Below are 15,420 nucleotides of genomic sequence, written 5' to 3'. Positions count from 1 at the left end.
TTTACCGAAAGAACCAAGAATATTAATATTCGTTTAAAGTATTTGGCTGCTATAATTTACACGTGATGATGAGCCACTTCGTTGAGCTATTATTGGTGGCAAGTCGCTTCTGAATAAGTAATATTTAAAGTACTTTTTTTTTAAACACGCTTTAATTAAATGAAATGTACCACGACTCCAGGAAGTGGCCCCGATGCTTGCCATAACGTAAGGTGATTTACAGCCAACGTCAGTTGAGCGTGGGCAATTAGACCCAAGCCGAAACATAACATAAAAATGAATGTTTAAAAATACTTTTTTTATAGAATGTAGTTTTGTCATCAGTATGACATAAGTATACCAAGTTTGCAGTCGATACCACATTGGGAAGTGGGTTAAAATTGAGTTGCAAGATTTGAGGATACGACAACAACAGATAGAGTGAGTTAAATAAAAGCGTGTAATAAAAGAGATGTTTATCTCAGTGGACCTTACCTGGTAAAATTAAAATCGTTGAGATCTAGTTTTATCTCTCCTTCCCGAGCACAACAACAAGCAGGAGTAGTGGGAGGAGCATTCTCCACTAAGTAGTGGTGACGACACCACGGCGCTTGTGCCAGGATATGTACACCACAGATATCCATCACATAGAGACCCATAGAGTCATCACACATAGACCTATACAGTCACTACGCACAGACCCTCAGACTTGCACAGAGAACCATAAATTCACCACAAAGACCCAAATACTCATCAGACAGAGAACCACAGACTCAAACAGATCCACAGACTCGCACATAGCCCTTTAGACTCACCAAACAGAGACATAGACTCACCACAGAGAGACACATAGACTCACCAGACAGATACCCATAGACTCAATCGTACCCATACTCGCACAGAGACCCACAGACTCGCCACACATACCCATCTACGTGGAGGCCTACATAGAGGCCTACGTCGGGGCCCACGTCGAGGCCCACGTGGGGGCTTACATAGAGGCCTACGTCGGGGCCTACGTCGAGGCCTACTTCGAGGCCTACGTCGGGGCCTACGTCGAGGCCTACTTCGAGACCTACGTCGGGGCCCACGTGGGGGCCTATGTGGGGGCCTACGTCGAGGCCTACGTGGAGGGCGCTCGTCAATGGAAGCAGAACAATGAAGCTGATGGGCCAAACATCTCGCCTCTCCACGTCCACATCACGCAACTATTCGGCCTCGGCGCCTCCAGGCCGCACGGCCGCTGCTGCTCTGCTGTAGTACACACAGCTGCGGCTGCTTCGTGTATGACTCCTGCAACTGCAGTTGGGTCGGCTGCAGCTGCTACAGCAGCTGCAACAACAACAGCAGCTGCAACAACAACAGCAGCTGCAACAACAACAACAACAACAACAGCTGCAACAACAACAGCAGCTGCAACAACAACAGCAGCTGCAACAACAACAGCAGCTGCAACAACAACAGCAGCAGCAACAACAACAGCAGCTGCAACAACAACAGCAGCTGCAACAACAACAGCAGCTGCAACAACAACAGCAGCTGCAACAACAACAGCAGCTGCAACAACAACAGCAGCTGCAACAACAACAGCAGCTGCAACAACAACAGCAGCTGCAACAACAACAGCAGCTGCAACAACAACAGCAGCTGCAACAACAACAGCAGCTGCAACAACAACAGCAGCAAGATGGCGGCGGCGTGTGCGGCCGCGTGTGCGTTGTGCTGCATGGGTGTGGGCTGTGCGTGAGAGTGGGTGAGGGTGAGCTGCGTGTGAGTGAGCTGTGTGTGTGTTTAAATTTAGTGTTTTAAAGATGTCAATTCACCTGCTGTGTATCTTACTACTGTCCCTCCCGGCCATATCTAGTGCCACACTCAACTCTACAAACGGCTACCCGCGTTACTTCGCGTCAATACTTATTGCTAAATTTGCCACTACACCTGCTAATGAAACAACTTATAGACACTTCTACACTCCATCATTATATCCTTTTAAACCCTATCTTTGTCCCATTACTTCACCAGCACTCCTTCCAAACTTCATTCTGCTCTTAAAAATAACACCATCTGCGAGCTGCTGCTATTCGTCCAAGGTTCGTCGCTTTTCATCCTTTCACAGAAAATACCTGTGCAAACTATTAATTCTACTTTTCTTATTTCTGGGTGGTATTGAGCTTCATCCTGGCCCAAATGTAAAGAACTCATATCATTCTGTAGATTTTTCTGGTAGAAAAGGTGTTGGTGTTCTACATGTCAACATCAGAGGGCTTTTGATTAAATTAAGTCAACTAAAACTAGAAGTAGCAAATCTTGACCCGGACATATTTTGGCTAACAGAAACATTTCTCACTCCTGCCGTCAATGACTTGCAGATTACGATTGACAACTACAACCTTTTTCGGCTTGACCGAGGATCTAAAGGAGGTGGAATTGCCATCTATGTTCATAATACTATTGCATGTTCACCAGCTCACTCCTTGTTTAAAAAATGTTGCTTTGAAGGTCTGGCTCTCAGAATAACTCTCCCTAATAATCAACACATATTGGTAGTGTGCTGCTATAGACCGCCTAGTGGGAAGGATGTTGAAGCTGCATCTGCACTGAGAGAGCTTCTTGGGGGCCTCCCTAAAGGTGAAATAGTTTTAGTGGGTGATCTAAATTGGAATTGGCTAAACCCGCCGGCCGTGGCCACAAATTTTGCAGATGAATTTAACCTGTTTCAATTAATAAATGTCCCCACAAGACCCAACCTAAAAAATCCGGGACAGTCATCTCTGCTGGACATCCTATTGACAAATGCCCCTCACAATTTCGCACTGACTGGTGTTCTAGGTAATAACCTTAGTGATCACTCCTTCATTTTTGGGGTGAGATCATCAGCCAGACCCAAAGCCCCCCCTAAATTGGTTGAGAAGCACTCCATGAGACACTTCAGCATACAGGCATTTACTAATGATGTGCTTCACTCGGATATTGACAAGGTCTGTGATATTCCAAACCTGACTACGGCTTGGGAGACCTTCAGGTACACGTTTCTCCAAATTCTTAACAAACATGCTCCGTTGGTTAAATTTAAAACTAAAGGCAATCATCCACCATGGTTTGATCCTTTGATTACAAAGCTCATGAAAACTAGAGACAAGGCTTGGGCATGTGCTCAGAAAAGTAATTTGGTTAATGACTGGCTAGAATACAGGATTTTAAGGAATAGATGCGTCAAAAAAATACGGCATGCAAAAAATGACTATTTCTCGTCTACTCTCCTTGAATCTCATGGAAATGCCAGGATTTTCTAGAAAACAATCAAATGTATCGAAAAGGCATCCAAAACAGATCATCTGCCCGTTCAGCTTAACCGAAATGGGGAATATTTTTCAGATCCCCAAAAAATAGTTGACAATTTTAACCTTCATTTTTCTGAAGCTGGTACCCTATTTGATAATGTATTGGGAGTCACCCCTGCTCATGCAAATTCCTACACCCCTATCCAAACATTAAGCGAATTTAGTTTTCAGCCAATCCACGAAAGTAATGTTCTGAAACAACTGTCCTACCTCAAAGGGTCCTCCTCTACCGGAGCAGATAGTATTCCCGTCTTTGCTCTACTAAGTGTTGGTCACCTAATATAAAAACCTATAGCCCATATTTTCAACCTGTCCATCAAAGAAGCATCAGTTCCTCTAGAATGGAAACATTCCTATGTTCGTCCACTTCACAAAGGGGGCCCTAAAGATGATCCAAATAACTACCGACCTATCTCAATTTTGTCCCCGTTGATGAAAATTTTTGAAAAATTATTGAACTACCAAATTAGCAGTTTCCTGTCCGCCAACAATCTATTACATCTAAAACAATCTGGGTTCCAAAAAAAATACAGCACCACATCTGCTGCATTAGACTCTCTGAATCACATTTACAGTAGCCTTGATAATAAGCAGTACTGCGCCTGTCTTTTTCTTGACTTGTCCAAAGCTTTTGATACAGTAGACCACAACATCCTGCTTAGTAAAAATAAGTTGCCTCGGTTATTCCGAAAACACAGTAAAATGGTTAAAAAATTACCTCTTTTCTCGCACCCAAACTGTATTCACAGATGGTTGGAGGTCAAACAGTGTTAAGATAACAAAAGGGGTTCCACAGGGTTCCATTCTCGGCCCCCTCTTGTTCTCTCTTTATGTAAATGACTTGGGCACTGAACTGGATTATTCCAGGGTAAATCTTTTTGCAGATGACACGGTACTAATTACTGCTGGCCGCTCTCCGGATGACGTGATTGCTAAGCTCCAGAGTGATTTCAACAAACTACAACATCAGCTAGTTGCTCTTAAACTAGTCCTAAATCCTGCCAAAACCAAGGTGCTATGCTTCTCACCAGGACTAAAGCGGGAAGTTATTTTCCCCAAATTACATTCCTTAAATAATGATCAAATAGAGCAAGTTAAGATCTATAAGTATCTTGGGGTCATCCTGGATTCAAAACTGAATTTTGAAGATCACATTGATAATATTGGGAAAAAGACAAAAATTAAAATTGGTTTTCTATATCGACACAAGCACTGCTTCCCCCCTATGTTCCGTTTGGAATTGATTAAAGCTACCATACTGCCTCTACTTGATTACTGTGACATTGTTTATAAATCAGCCCCAAGTACTGTACTGAAGAAGCTTGACTCAATGTATCACTCGGCCTTAAGATTTGCATTGAACTGCCCATATAGGACTCACCACTGTGATCTCTACATTGGGTCAAACTTAACATCTCTGAATGTTCGACGGCTTGTGCACCAGATCTTATTTATTCATGATGTACTTGCAAAAAAATCTGCAGATTTCCTGCTGGATCTCATCTCTGTTTCAAAGAACAAATTTGACCTAAGGTCTACACTCATTTACCAGCTTAATATTCCCTATTGCCGTACATATACTGGAGGAAGGGCCTTTGCTATTGATGCCCCCAGGGTCTGGAATGCTGTTGCCAATAAATTGAAACTTGAGTCACTACCTATGAGATCTTCACTCAAAACTGCTCTAGAGGAGTTGTACACCCCTAGCTGCCAGTGCTACTCAGTGACCTAAAATAAAATGTTTCGCTCCGGATGATCGCTACAAAGTATGACCTGTGTTTTGATTTAGTGTGCTGATCTTAAAGGTGCATTGAAAAATTACAATACTCCGATTGATGCTCCTGCTGTTGTGGAGTGACTCATGCAGCCAGCTATGGCTGCAGGGTTTTGGTAGTACATGTTGTTTATGCCATTTATTGTGAAAATTCCGTCACAGTTCCTATGATTGCTTTTTCATTGCTTTCATGGCTTTATTTTGGTGATTTCGAAAAGTGTATTGGTTTAGCCATGTTTGTTTGTTGTAGTACAGAGTTAGACGGATGGCCTTAATCTAAGCTGTCTTGTGGTTGTTGTTGTTGTTTGACTTGCATCCCACTGGGATTTTGCACACAGCGTTGGTGTACGGTGTTTTTTTCTGCAATATTTTTGCTGTCTTTCCTTGGATTTTCTGTTTGCACTTAGTCACATATTCATTTTAAGATGTTTTTTGTTCATGTTTTTGTTTGTTGCGGTTGCACCCGATTCAAGAGCTGAATGGCTCACAGGGCTATACCTAATAAATGAACTTGAACTTGACTACACAATCCGCAAGGCCATCACTCCAACCATCAAGAAGGATCCTGTTGAGGAGCCTTTCAAGACCATCACCTTACCCTACATTGCTGGGGTCACAAAAAAGATCTCCAAAATCCTGATTAAACACAAGATCCAGGTCCGATTCAACACAGTACATAAAATCCATGATCTGGTCCCGTCTGTAAAAGATGTGGTTCCAGACATACAGTACCCTGGCGTCTACAAACTAAGTTGCCTCTGTGGTAGCAGTTACATTGGAGAAACCAAACGACATGTCTCGGACTGCATCCGTGAACATAAAGCAGACCTGAAACATGGTAGGACAAACACCTCAGCCGTGGCAGATCACTGTTACAATTCATTGGGCTCACATGACATTGACTTCTCCAAGACAGAGGTTCTCTGCAAGCCATCTGGCTATCATGAGAGATTCGTTCATGAGGCGATCCACATATACAAACACAGAGACAATTTCAACCGAGAAGATGGATTCTGGCTTAGCAATCATTGGAATGACGTAATAAACCATTTCGGATCTTAACTGATTGTGTTCACGTTTACGGTGACTTTCAGACCGCGTTCCACTCACTGGCATGGTGCAGTGTGCAGAGTAATGTATGGTGTCGTAATTGTATAGTAAATATATAGCAGTGTGATACACATTAGGGTGGGTAGAATAATACATAGTGTTATATTAAAATGGATAAGGCAGCAACTGCAGCAGCAGCAGCAGCAACTGCAGCAGCAGCAGCAACTGCAGCAGCAGCAGAAACTGCAGCAGCAGCAGAAACTGCAGCAGCAGCAGCAGCAACTGCAGCAGCATCAGCAACTGCAGCAGCAGTAACTGCAGCAGCAGCAACTGCAGCAGCAGCAGCAACTGCAGCAGCAGCAGCAACTGCAGCTCCCTTTGATGCTTTTAATCCTGCATAATGCACATGCATATGTAGTACTAATCACATTTCTGCATTTCCCATAAATATGCTACATTTCTCTTGATATGCAAATTCCTTTGTCAAGGCGCCCAGCTTATATATATGCTCCAAGCTCGTGTGCTGTTTCATTCAGACTCTGTCGCCTCGACGGACCTGGTTTTCACCTGAGGACGGCTGCTTGCGTTGTGGCCGAAACGTCGTGAGAATAATTTTATTATGTTTTATTTTTATTATTTTATTACTTCCCTTCTACGTGACTTTACCGAAAGAACCAAGAAGATGAATCCCTGCAGTCACGAAAGCTTTAAAGCAAAATTTAACCTGTTTTGTTGCCAGAAAAAAGGGGAAAACCTATTCTCAGTATGTAATTTGTTTTAGTTTGGGTCCATGCAAATGTGTGTATATATATAAACATGTAAGCAAAATAAAAAATTATGAAGGAAGACATTGATATGAGTACAACAATGCATATTTTACAATCTATCTGAGGGCATAAGATCGTTAAATACTTTTAGAAGTCAGCAGAAACACACAGGACCAGCATATTCATTTCGTAGATGATGCAGTTGATGCATTGCTTCTGCGAATAATTTTAATGGTCATGATTTTGAGCCAATCTCATCTAACTGGTCTCCTCTGCAGCGAGGTAGAATAAATGACAGCAGCTTAATGTTAAAATTTTCCATAAATATGCTATATTCCTCTGTTGATATGCAAATTCCTTTGTCAAGGCGCCCTTCCTCCCCTAACCCAGCTTAAATATACGCTGCCAAGCTTGGTGGTGTTCATTCAGACGCTGTCTTTCCGACAGACCTGTTCTTCACCTGAGGACGGCTGCTTGCGTTGTGGCCGAATCGTCGTGAGAATTGTATTTTATTATGTTAAATTTTTATTATTTTATTATTTCCCTTCTACGTGACTTTACCGAAAGAACCAAGAAGAGCTTAATGTTTGTACGTGCTTTACATTATTGATCCTCATCACACCATTCAATTCCATAATTAAAAGTCTTCAACCCCAATCACCCACATGCACCCTCCAGCACACAAGCATCCAAATATTTGACAATGTGAATGAATGCTACAAATTTTGCAGAGGCCAAGGCAATCAATATTAATTTCGTCATCTACTTTTATTGGACACGAGTGGGAAGTACCCGGCATTGCACGGGGGAAAAATATATTTCAAAACTTGTCTTCTCTTAAAAACATAACACGAAGCTATTGTGAAAGCCCGGTGTGCCGTTTGTCCATTTGTCCATCAACAAAATTATAAGAAGTCCAAAAAGTTATAGAAAGTGGGTGGTAAATTATTGATCTAAAATGTTTCCGAAAATTCTCGACCCCCCCCTCTAAAAATATTTTTTTATCCCCGCTTAGGCATATATACCTACACACCCTACATACAATAGAGTGAGTAGTATCTAGTGACTCTAAAGTAGTATCTGGCTCTACAGTAGTATCTATTGATTCTATAGTAGTATCTGCTGACTCTGTAGTTGTATCTACTGACTGTACAGTAGTATCTACTGAGCCCAGTAGTAGCTACTGACTGTATAGTAGTATCTACTGACTGTACTAGTAACTACTGGCCATAGTATCTACTGACCCTACAGTAGTGTCTACCAATTCGAAAGTAGTAACTACTAACTCTATAGTAGTATCTGCTGACTCTATAGCAGTATCTGCTAACTCTATAGCAGTATCGACTGACTATATAGTCGTATCTACTGACTCTGCAGCAGTATATACTGACTAGTGGAATCTACTGACTGTAGTATTATCTACTGACTCTATAGTAGTGTAGTGAGCCCAACTGAGTCGCAGACGTTATCTTGGGAGCAACACTATTAATTCCGCATTAACACGTAACACAACACAATCTACACTCGGGTCTCGAATGCCCATCTAACCATGCTACGGCTGAACTAGATACGGTTCGCTATCCCGGTCCGGACCACAAGCTGGGTCCCGGACCGCATGGCTAGAGGCTTCTTCTCCCCGACGTGGATCTTCCAACACCAACACTTGAAGAACCCTGAGCTCCTCACGGAGCTTTCATTATATGCTCCCGGGCTGGCGCTGACTCCGCCCTTAGCCCTGCCCACCTTTCAGGCTTTTCGAGCTCCTTCTCGAATTTTCCCGAGAGCCCCTAGGGTCCACGTGACCGCCCCTCGGCCCCCGTCCACCAGTGGCCCCCCTGCAGTATCGTCCAGTCACGTGACAACAGGTCAGCCAGAGTGTCATGCCCCAGAGTAACCCTGGCTGGCTGACGCTCCCTCTCGCTCCTTCACTGGGAGCCGGTATCGCACACTGCTCGCGGTGCCTCCACATTAACCAGTGCTCACCCAACCACCGCTAGGGTTGGTACTGCAGCCCGTAACCCGGGCTGCCCGTAATGACAACATTACCGGCCGTGACTTCGCAAGCTCCGGCACCATACAGTGACGAGTACAGTCACTGCAGTAGTATCTACCAACTCTACGGTTATATCTACCGACTCTATAGTAGTATCTACCGACTCCATAGCAGTAACTACTGACTCTGCAGTAGCAGAGGTGGGACAAAGTCATTGTTATGCAAGTCCAAGTCGAGTCGCAAGTCATCAAATTCATGACTCGAGTCTGACTCGAGTCCAAGTCACATGACTCGAGTCCACATCTCATAGGTGGGACAAAGTCATTGTTATGCAAGTCCAAGTCGAGTCGCAAGTCATCAAATTCATGACTCGAGTCTGACTCGAGTCCAAGTCACATGACTCGAGTCCACACCTCTGTGCAGTAGTATCTAATGACTATAGTAGTACGTATTGAATCTAGAGTAGTATCTATTGACTCTATAGTAGTATCCACCAGAGGTGTGGACTCGAGTCATGTGACTTGGACTCGAGTCAGACTCGAGTCATGAATTTGATGACTTGCGACTCGACTTGGACTTGCATAACAATGACTTTGTCCCACCTATGAGATGTGGACTCGAGTCATGTGACTTGGACTCGAGTCAGACTCGAGTCATGAATTTGATGACTTGCGACTCGACTTGGACTTGCATAACAATGACTTTGTCCCACCTCTGGTATCCACTGACTATAGCAGTATCTACTGACTCTATAGTAGTATCTACCAACTCTACAGTAGTATCTACGTACTCTATAGTCGTATATACCGACTCTATAATAGTATATATCGACTCTATAGCAGTTAACTACTAAATTAACATATTAACTCACACACACACACACATCGACTCGTACACACATCGACTGATACACACACACACACACGGATGTAGACACACACACATGGTGGCAGACACGTATACGGACTCACATGCACACAAGGGCTTCGACACAATAATACATATATTAATATTGACCAAGTAAATTTAGAAATATTACTTGTCAGCACACAAATAAAAATATTTTACTATTTCCAAGGTGATTATTAAAATAATAGGTTTCTATCAACGTGAGTTTAGCTAAAGAAGCAAGAAAATTGTACTTAACATTGCCGTGGTGAGGCCTAGTCCCGTGCAGAGCCCCCGGTCTTGCCTTGCTTGCCCAGCCGGCCGAGGTGGTCAGCTGGGGCTGTGGCTGGGCCGCTAACCCCCTCCCCCCGACCATCGCCCCGCACGCACTACAGTAGTAGTATCTACGGACTATAGTAGTATCTACCGACCCTATAGTAGTACGTACACAACATTGGGGTGGGGGGGGAAGAGGACATCACACTGAAGAATTTACCTCTGCATGTATTTCTTTTGTACTTTTAACGCGAATGAGAAATCCTCCCTCCACCGATCGCGTCTGTGCATTGCTTTGGGAACCACGGGTCAGCGTTCTCGTGCATGCGCAGATGTGTGCTTTGGTGCACGCTCAGCAAAGTAATATAATAATTAATAGTAATACGTTTTTATTTAACTACTTTAAAGTTGACGGATGGGAAATAGCGCTGGCTCACCCCAGGGCTTATCGCGTGGTATCTGGGTACTTTTTTGAAACGTATACCCCACAGTTTGTGAATTAAAAGTGTCACAAGTTGCGTCCACACACAGACACACATACAGACAGACACACAGACAGACAAAAATGACTTATATAGGTAAGACACAAAATGGCTAGATATTAAAGGTGAAAACCAACAACAATTCTCCCAACTCATGTGCCATACACAGGAATTCATTATATATGACATTCCAAGATGGAGCTTTGTGGAGATCTGCCTTTGCCAGTGCACTGCGATTCCAGTAGCTGGGCATGGACATGAGTGGATGAGTAATGCGAACGATGCAGATGGCATTGTCACGGTGGCGAGATGTTAACTACATTGCCTGGTATACAAGAGGTCGTGGGTTCAATGCAGACCCTGACGCCTGTATATTTGGACTTTGCATGTGCTCCCCGTGTTCGCGTTGATTTTTCTCCAGATCCCCCGGGGTTTTACCTCCACATTTAGAAACATGCGTTGAGAGTATTTGGCTGACGTAAATTTCCACATGATAAGTCACTTCGTTGAGCGATCATTTGTGGCTAGGTCACTTCTGAAAAAGAGCTATATAGCTCAGTGGGCCTTACCTGGTAAAATAAAAATAGTTAATTGTCCTGACCTGAGAGTTGAAGCGCACTTGGCAAATATTGCAGGTGATGAGCTGCCTCTTCCTGGGCTGTGCTGGAAGGCCGAATGTGTGGTTGATCACAGCTTTCTGGACCGGATCCATCTGCATGGAAAAAACATCGGTTATTATCATGATGATAATATTCATGATATTACCATAATCGTTTATCCGGGAAAGCCTCAATTCAGTTCAGTTTGATATTACTCGTGACATCAAGGGGTCATATTGGCATCACTCCAGATCCATTAAAATAAGCTGGCGCCGCTTGCTTTGATGTTTGGCTTGTTGTTCGAGCTTGAGAAGGGCAAGGCACCTCTATTCTGTGATGTTACCTCTCCAATACAGTCGGGGTCATCAATCTGTTCCTTCTTCCACTTACACACCCTTGAATGATGGTTTTTCAGGAGGCCATCTGTTTTTTACAATGTACAAACCAATGGAGGTTCTTTCTAATAATGCGGATATGACTCTCAAACAGGCTGGCAACATAGCCACAAGGCTTGTGTGGTCAGCCTATCCGAGTCTCTTTTTTGGAAGGGTTGATTTTGAAAAAGTGGCTATTTTCTTATGAAAAATTTTGCTTCTTGTCACAGCAATCATAATTTAAAAAACATGTATATATAGGTCAGAACCCTACTTGCTGTGTTATAACACTTTTTTGCTCTGCAGGTGGGTGTTATCCATCAACCATCAACCCCACCTGAGAAGACATCTACACCAAGGATATGGAGCAATTACATCAGCTCAAATGCACATACATCAAATACATCACAGGATCGTAAGAGATGGCAGTAGCTTGGGAAGGCCTTCATCCAGCAGTGAATTGATCATGCCTGATAATGGTGATGATCTGATGAGATTGAATTCTCGAGCACATGGCTTGTGATGTATTCACGACATTACTCGTGTGCACACATATGTGCCGCACATATTCTAAGAGACTAAATCAATGCGAAACAAATTAAGTAGACCCATAATACATGTTTTTTGGGTTAGATCGCGTAAATATATAAATGTGTCATTAAACCCGCCACCACCCGACACAGCCAATTAGTAAGGTTTTTCACGTAAATGGAACATGCCAATTCGTTACTAGTGTAGTGTCGTAGGTCTCTTCTTCCTTCTCCTAGAGGCTTGTGTGTGTGTGCGGGTGGCGTGCGTCGCACACACACTCAGTCGGAGACGAGGTAGTCGCAAGAGGCACCGTCTTTCCTTTATTATGTTCACACCACCAACTCTGGCCCCCTCTCTGACGACCACGCTGCCGTACGACCCGGCCCAGACACGAACCCATCTGCGATTGCACCGACGGCGTCGACCGAGACAGCCAACTACTGTCCGGCCGCGTAATTATCGAGCGAAGACGGCAGCGATGAAGGCGGCGATGACGACAGCGACGATGAGATGAGTCCACTCCCAGAACCGGCAGCCCAGAGCTTTCGCTCTCCGCTGCTTATATTCCCCTTGGCACGACTTGGTTCTGCCCGAGCCGCGCCTCCCTTCTCGAACCCACCAGAGGGTTCCAGGGGCCTCCCTACGAGGTCTACCGTGACCCTTGCCCCAGTTTGTATGCCCTGCCGGCACATCCGTGTATATGGTCAACAGTGTGTGTGCTAAGTGTCCACCTACAGTTCCAGCTGCTGTACAAAAATCAGTGCTGTGTCACTACACTAGTACAGCACACCAGTGTGTTGGGGAGCCAAGCCACAACATTTACAATCTGAGTACGACATTTTGCCTCATTTGTGGAGAAGTCCTCCTGTTTCGTTCCTTAAATAGAAGGGTAGATGTGATGACAACACTTGTGTGCTCCTTTTGCGCAATGTGGGGGGGGGGGGGGGGGGGATTCATGGATGCGTATAAATCACTATGAGTATCCATTGCCCTTTAGGTTATTTATATGGTAATCATTGTACATTATGCATGCACATTATGTAAGCCCATTGTTTTTGTACTTCCTGTCGATTGTGTGTAGTAAAATAGCCTTACCAACGATAATCCCTATTGAAGTATGGTGACCTGTATAGGCATGCATTTCAACAATGTGTAATGTGAGGTTATATCCGGGTCGTTGACGGATTACAACTCGTCACGATGATTGGCTCTGCCGGTCCTGGTCCATAGCCAATGGGGGGAAACCTAGGGGCGTGGCCCTGGCGTAATGGAAAGGTGACAGCTGTTTGTAGAGGATTGGTTCTGCTGGCTTTAGCCACAGCCAATGGGGAGACGAGTCAGGGGCGTGGTCCCGGGAGCCTACGGTGGAGTCTGGAAGATTCCATAGAGGCTAACCAGGATTGGTGGAAATGTACCACGTGACCCGGGTATTAAATAGGGGTGGAGACGAACAACACGTGGTCAGAACAGGAACGAACGAAGGGGAGAGGCCACGCGAGAGCGGGGGTCCAGGCTGCCACGTGGCTGCGCGTGTCTCTCTCTTTCTATCCCTCTCACGCTGTCTGTCAGCAGCGTGAAGGAGTGCTGTAATGAATGACGAATAAAGACCGGATTCCAGAAGTCGCTTCAACGACCTTTATTACATTGGTGACAGAAGTGTCTCTTGAGACCGTTTGGACGATTCTTACATAATGTCCAAGCACCTCAAGAAGAGAAACCCACCGGACCCTCCGTTGGAGGAAGAGGTTGAGGCGGACGAGGACGAGCTGGTGGGAGTTGCGGGTCCTCTACCTCCGTCTGCTGCTCTCCCCGACGCTGCTCATCGCCGACAGGCCGGCGAAACAACGTCTCTGGCTGCGGACGGGGGGTGGCGTCGGCTGGCGGAGCAGATAGATTCGCTCCGTGCGATCCTGCTAAATCTTGTAACGGCGGTCGTGTCATCAGCGGCCCTCGGTTGGCCGCGTGGAATTCACCCAAGGGCCGATGATCAAGATTTTCAGCGGGAAACGACGTCCGTCATTACTCCTGCCGCGGAGGGAGAAGCCTCCATCTTGGGCGGGGCTGCTGCAACGGAGCCGCCGCACGCCATCTTGGGCGGGGCTGCTGCCACGCGGCCGCTGGACGCCATTTTGGGCGGGGCTGCCACCACGAGGCCGCCGGACGCCATCTTGGGCAGGGCTGCTGCCACGCGGCCGCCGGACGCCATCTTGACGGAGCCGCGTACTGCGTAGAGAGCGGGTTTGGAGACGCTCGAGGCCTCGGACCTTCACCGCGGCCATCGCCTTCCTCAAATTAAAGAATTTGTCGCCGGGGACGACTGGAGTGCATTCACGTGTCGGTTCAAGTCAGCCTTTCGGTCGGTGCGATGGACGGAGGCAGAGGCGCTGGAGGCTCTGCCCACGCTGTTGGATGATGTCTCCTTGGCAGTCTTCCGATCCATCCCGGCGAGTAAGAAGAAGACGCTGCGTGACGCTTTCACGGAAATGGCGGAATTCTACGAGCCGCCGACGGGGGCTACCAGGAAATTTATGCAACGTCGTCGAGGAGCAGAAGAATCGCCCTTTGCTTACCGAGGGGCGCTGTTAGCGCTTGCCATGGCCGCCTACCCCGATTCGTCAGCCGATCTCCTGGATCCTCTCATCCTTTCCAGAATGATTGAGTTAGCCCAGGAACTAAACATCTCGTTGCCGGTGTGCGGCCACGAACCGCTTACGTCTCGATGGGCAGCGCGCTGCTTGGACGCCAAGTTCAACCTTAAACGCTGGGATCAGATGGCAGCATGGACGGGGGATCCTGAAATAGACGGTCCACCATTGGGGTGGTCTCCACGTCGGGTCGTCCATGGCTCCAACGACTCCAGCGACGACGAGGTGATGGCTGCTGTTCCTCGCTGGGTCCCGAAACGCCAGCCACGCGAGCAGCGTGATGGGGCCGGACGACCACGAGCGGGGACCTGGGCGAGCAACCGCCGGGCGACGGCGGCCACGTGTTTTAAGTGTGGCCGACGAGGCCATTTCGCCCGGGATTGCCGCTGCCGACTTCAACCTTCTCAGCTCCCGTCGGGCCGGCTTCCATCTCCACCGGACGTGGATCCACGGCACCCTCGGGCAAGTTGGCACATATCGGACACCCGGCAGGTCTTGTCACATCACCCATCCACTCGCACACGTTTGCACTCCGGAAGGGAATTGTGGATCACCTGTGTCGATGCCGCATTCGGTTACACAATGGAAGAAATTGTCCCGTAGGGTGGTGGCAGCCACGTCGGGGTCCTCGATGGTACGGGGTACCATCGATGGGATCGATGTTCGTATTTTGGTGGACACTGGCGCGTCTGCTACCATCATTTCCGATGTTATTTTTCAT

General features: G+C 46.2%; 1 pseudogene across 1 annotated transcript in view; it reads right to left on the bottom strand.

Annotated features, from left to right (window-relative positions):
- LOC144932304 (zinc finger protein 385D-like) overlaps positions 1-15,420 on the bottom strand; it is a 127,887-nt pseudogene that overhangs the window by 36,050 nt on the left and 76,417 nt on the right. The window contains exon 4 of the transcript XR_013636897.1: positions 11,152-11,262. The product of XR_013636897.1 is annotated as a zinc finger protein 385D-like (transcript). The remainder of the gene's footprint in view (positions 1-11,151; positions 11,263-15,420) is intronic.

The sequence above is a fragment of the Lampetra fluviatilis genome, chromosome 1 (assembly GCF_964198595.1).
Source record: "Lampetra fluviatilis chromosome 1, kcLamFluv1.1, whole genome shotgun sequence".
NCBI classification, from domain to species: Eukaryota; Metazoa; Chordata; class Hyperoartia; order Petromyzontiformes; family Petromyzontidae; genus Lampetra; species Lampetra fluviatilis.
The sequence above is the reverse complement of the archived record's forward strand: the minus strand, read 5'-3'. Positions and strand labels throughout refer to the sequence as shown.